Source organism: Nicotiana tabacum, chromosome 6 (genome assembly GCF_000715075.1).
Source record: "Nicotiana tabacum cultivar K326 chromosome 6, ASM71507v2, whole genome shotgun sequence".
Taxonomy (NCBI): domain Eukaryota; kingdom Viridiplantae; phylum Streptophyta; class Magnoliopsida; order Solanales; family Solanaceae; genus Nicotiana; species Nicotiana tabacum.
In genome coordinates, this window is record NC_134085.1 from 152,594,227 (window position 1) to 152,600,226 (window position 6,000).

Sequence of the window (6,000 nt, forward strand, 5' to 3'; positions counted from 1 at the left end):
GTTACTTAAGAACCACAAACCAACCACCCTTCTGCTCAATGAAGATAACAAAAGGAACAAAATGGGGTCATCTTGATAGTATTGGGGCATTTAACAACTAAAAATATCACATTGCGTACAATGCACCTAGCAACTATTAACGGTTCTAGAATGACTCCGAGGGCCACGAGGTCACTTAGCATCATCCCAATTTTGTTCACTTCAATCTTCTCTTTTCTTTCTTTTCTAGCACTTCATGGCTTGTTCATTTTCCTTCCTCTTTTTTTCTTCTAATTATCACTCTTTTCTTTCCTCTCATTTCTCACATCTCATAATTTCACCTCTTTTTTTTTCTTTTTTCTTTTTCTTTTAATTTTAATTTTTAAAAATGATTCGATCGAACCCTATGTAGGCTGCCTACATATCATGTCGCTGCATGAATCAGATCTTTACATAGTTCGAAAATCGATAATAGACTAAATAAACTAATGTTCTCTTTTTTTTTTTTTTACTTTAATGACTATTGTGATGAGAAAGAAGAAGAAATTCTTTTCTTTTTTTAAACTTAATGTTCTATAATCTATTCTAAACTCAATATTAAACGAGCATATATTTTTTATTGTCTTTTTTTTTGAAACAGATACTCTATGAGAAATTATTAAGGAAAATAATCTAAAAGAGAAATATATTTCTTTTGATTCTCTTTTTTTAAGGAAGGAAATCTAAAGAATAATCCAAAGAAAAATATTTTAAATTTTCATTTGATATCTTGAAGAAAGATTTCGAAACGAGAAATGGAAAAGATAAAAAATGTTTTTTAGATTTCAATTTTTGATTACCTAAAGTAGAAACTCTAAAGACAAACAAAAGATAAAGTATGTTTTTTTCCTTCTATGTACAATGTCCTAAAGTTCTAGTAAAAATAAAAAGAATATATATTTTTTTGTTTTATATATATTTCCCAGAGAAGAACCTCAAAAGCAAGTCTTTTTTTTAGATTTTTGGAATTAATATCTTAAGAAAACTTCTAAAGGGGTATTAAAGAAAATTCCCTCTTTTTTTTTGTTTTGAATTTTTAATATTAATTACTAAAGAAAATATAAAAGCAATTTTTATTTTAAGTTGTAGATATTAACTTCCTAAGGAGAACCACTTCAAAAGAATTTTTTTTTTTAATTTCTAGAATTAGTATTCTAAAGAAAACTTCTAACGGAAATATAAAACGCAAAATCTCTTCTTCTTTTTTTGGATTTTTGAGTTATAACATACTTTTTCAAATACAAGATAAGAAGTACAATAACAAAATACTCGGTATTACTGTACAAAACTAGAAGGTAAAAGACGATATAAAAAGAAAAACAGACTCAAAACATTAAAAAAATCTCCTTAAGCAACTCCTGAATGAGCGATCATGACTAAAAGGTCCCGGGGTGTCTGTCATGCTCAAACTCTGTTAAGTAGATCCACACCTGTATGAGAAAACTGAAACCAACACTATGTGAGACAATAACACTACCTACTGGACCTATGCAAGACATGATTGAGGCTATTTTTGCAAAACAATTTATGTGGCCAAAAGGTGGCTAGAAGTGCAAACTCGACAAAAGTGACCTCTAAGACATGGAAAAATTACTTTGCAGAAATAACCCATTTCATAGAAATGGTCTATGTGAACAAAAATGGCTAAGCATGCAAATTCAACACAATGGACCTTAAACAGAGAGGACATCTTGTTGTGGATTTAGGACTCTAAGACATGGGTTAATTGAACCACTCTTGCAAAAATAGCCCTATTCTGCAAAATGGACGATGTGGCCAAAAGTGGCTAGAGATGCAAGATTTGGCTACGACCCCGCAAAGCCAAAAACCTAAGACTTACTAGGAAGATTGGACCCTATGTGGGTTGCCTACGTATCCCGCCCGAGAGACGAGCATCAGGTTCGCATAGTTCGAAGATTGGATACGAGCGAGAATTAAAAACAACTAATTTAGAGAACATATATTTTTTTTGTCTTTTTTGAAAAATGATGAAACATGTAAACTCTTTTTGGATTTTTCAAGTCTTTTTTTGTCTCTTTCTTAAAAAAAATGTGAAAGAAAAACATAACTGGGCCCTACTTGCTTTATTTATTTATTTTTACACTTCACCCTCTTTTTTCTCATTTATCCTCAAACTTCATTGGTCTGCCAAATGACCTCTTTTACCCTTGAAAGTTATAACATGTAGCACATAGGATGCACCAGGATGGTCTTTTATTTGTTGGGTATACCTGTCCTAGACGGACCCAACTCTTGTGTTGAGTCCCCAAAGTCAGATGCACGTGATGCAAACAAGCGTTCCTACTAGGGATCCAGCATGAGACTATGTTATTCTAGGTTTAAATCCTGGGTGTATTGTTCTAGACTCGGCTTACCCGAGCGGAGGGGAGTGTACCGGCACCAAAAGATCATCCGACTTTATAACTTGTCCAAACCTCGTTCTAAATTAGGATGTGACTCTAACTGAAAAGAAGTCACGCCAGTGTGCACTTCCTAGAAGATTAGAAGAGAAGGGTTTCGCAACAATTTATATACAGTTCAAATAATATCAAAACGGTAAAAAGCGGTAATTAGCACATTAGGCTCAAACATGTAAAATCAGATAATAAATGAAAGCCAAGTATAATAGTTATTCTAAGTTCGAATTCTTGAACCCTGAACCAGAGATTTTGGGTTCTTGTCCCCAGAAGAGTCGCCAGAGCTGTCACACCTCCTTTTTCTACCACCAGAAGCGGTATAAGAGAGTTTTACTAATTAAAGTGACAATAATCAAAATGGGATTATTTATTTAAGATTAAGAGTCACCACTTGGATAATTTATGGTGTCCCAAGTCACCGATTTAAAATCCCGAATCGAGGAAGTTTGACTCTTATTTACGGTTTGCGAACACCAAAATCCGGGTAAGGAATTCTGTTAATCCGGAAGAAGGTGTTAGGCTTCCCGGGTTTCGTGATTTTAGCATGGTCGCTCAACTATTAATATTGGCCTAATTATCTGATTAATTACATATTTTAACCTATTGTGCATTTTTTTTACCTTTGATCGCTTTTAATTATTTATGGCATTATTTTGGAACAAGTTACGATTGTCATATACTTGTTTATTTGGTACACATTGCGAATCGTGTCACGGGAACCGCCCCCACAATCTACAACATGTTTACTTTATTAATATTATTAGAAGTTGTGGTCGGGTCACATGAAATGTGCATCTAGATTTGGGAATAACGTATCGTAAACATGTCACGGGAACCGTACCCATAGTCACGACGATTCATTATTACTAATCGCTCCCAAAGCAAGCTACAATATTCATGAATATTAACGGCCTAAGCATGCTCCTAACGATGACAAATTGATGATATAAAAGTAAGTTTGCTATTAAATCTAATTCGCATGTGCAGATTACGACCAAAGCTCAAATCCGTTTAAACCCAATTAACCAGATTCCCATCCTGCAATCCCATGTATAGTCCAATCGTCCCTTTCATTTTTCTTCTCCTTATGTTGATTGAATTTCATAAAAACCATTACTGAACCGATTCTATTTCGGTTCAAAAAGGCATGTGAAATTTAATTCAAGAAATTAACTTAACATGTACAAACTAATTCATTTCAATCACAGCAAGAAATTAATAGTGAAACAGTCATTCATTTAAACCAAACTCACTGGAAAACAAGCATTATGAGATAGAGAATTTGGCAAACCAGATCATATTCTAGGTTTAATAATAAAATCAAACACCAAACAAACCAAACCATATTCTAGTCGCATGATCTAACAGAAGAACAATTGGAGTGGGAAAGAAATGGACCTCAAAACAAAACTTGACCGTGATATGTTTGGAAACTTTAAAATGTGAGTGTGGAACAAGGCCTGGACCAATAAGTTGAACGGAGATCTTGAACGGAAAACCTTTCGGCGACCTTGAATCTTACTCGAACATAAGAGAAAAAAAGCACAAAGAGTAAACCAAAACTCTACGTCTAGATCTTTTGGGGTTGCGCGGCGTAACTTATCGAGCCTTGTTGCTCTATTTTTGAGAGACGAAGAAGAACAAGTATGGGTATGGTGTTTTCAGTGGTGAAGGAGATGAAGGAGGTCAGGTTCATTGGGTGAGGGTGTGGCTGTTGCAGCTCGTTTTCCGGTGAGCTGGGATTGGAGTTGGGAAGTTGTGGTCGTTGGTTGCTCGTCGTGGAGATGGGACGACGACGACGGCAGAAATGGCTTTCCGGCAGGTTTCAGGCTTGGTTCAAAAGGGTATGAAACGAGAGAGATGAGAGGTTTTGAAAAATGGGGGCATCTGGTTTGGTGAGAGAGAAGGGTAGACGCTTACCTTAGTTCTTTTTGGAGAGGAGTTCCCGTTTTTAGGTGTGCCTTCGTTTGTGAAGAAGATCCAGTTCAGGGGGGTCTCTTAGTTAGAAGAAGGTCCAATGGCTGAAACTTCTCTTCTTCAGTCAGAGTGAGAGATCGTAGATGGGTGGCTTAGGGAGACGGCTGGTGGTTGAACGACGATCACTGTTGATGGGTTCTTCATTGCTAAGGTTTGGGGTCTCTAGGTTTTTTTGTGTTCAAGAGGTGAAGAAGATGATATGGGTCTTGTGTGTTTTTCAAAAATCAGAAACGACTGTTCATCCTTGTCTAGGTTAGGGTCCTTTTTAGGGTATTAGGGGTAAGGGAGATTAAAAGAGGAAGGAAAATTGGGATATGTCTTATTGGGCCTTAAATTTGGGCCAAAGATTAAAAATGGACTACAAAACTCATTAAAATGGGGTAAACCAACCCAAAACTCACTCTTCATTCTCAAATTATATAAAATTTATAATATAGAGATATAAAACTAATCTTAAATTAATTAAAATAAACAATATTATATTGTGAGACTATTTTTTGGTATTTTTCAATTTTGTGAGTAAAAGGGTCAATACTAGTCAAAAATAGCAATATTAGACTTAAACTATGTATTTATGCTAAAAATGTATTAAATCTTGGGGAGGGTCAAATATTACATGTCTACAATATGTATTTTGGTATACACATGTCTGATGTGCTATATACTGTGATATACAAATAATACAACATTTTTGTTGTGATATACATTGATATAAAGGCAGCAATAACTATATTTATAATTTTATATTATTGATATACGAAGAATAATATTATTTATATACAGAGAATGAAAATAAAATTTTAATATACATGTTAATATAGACAAAGAAGAAAAAAAATATTGTGATATACATATTATTATTGTGATATACATTTATTGGTTGTTTCTGTTTATATGCTCATTCATTTCTTCCTGATGGTTATATACATATGTTACTATATAAGTGCATGAAACAATAAATTGAAAGTTTTAAGTTGGTTTTTGTCTGTTCTAAATTGTATTGGTTTTTATCGTAACAATAATTATTGTCAGTTCGATAAGAAGTGTGATTTGCTTTAAAGACCATATGGAATTAGTTATATGTCAAATAGGCAATGAATAAGATGACCGTTTGTGTGATTTTTAAATCAACCAAATAGATTTTTCAAAGCGGAAAATTTCGCTAGCCGTTGTTGTGGGAATGGGTATCCAACAATTGTATTTTGGTTCGAACAAGGCTAGTAGAAAGTACACACATTTCCCTAGTGATAAAACCACATCCTATAGGTCAATCTGCTTGTGATGTCATTGAATCATTGATTATATTTACATAGATTGAGAATTAGCATCATCTCAGTTCTTTGGAAGCATAGTTTCCCCTGTGGCTTTAGTTATCCTGTAAAAATCGCTTTTGTTTATGGGCAAGAGACTGATTGACAGTTGCAGAAATTTTTTGTTGAGTATAATAGTAGAACCAAAGAAATTACCTAGCTATTGTAAAGATTAGTTGCTTTCAAAATTTGTATTTCTGGTGTAAAGAAAATATAGTTGAAAACTTAGATCAATTTATGAATTTTATAGGTGTTTTGGGAATGCAACTGATGCAGCT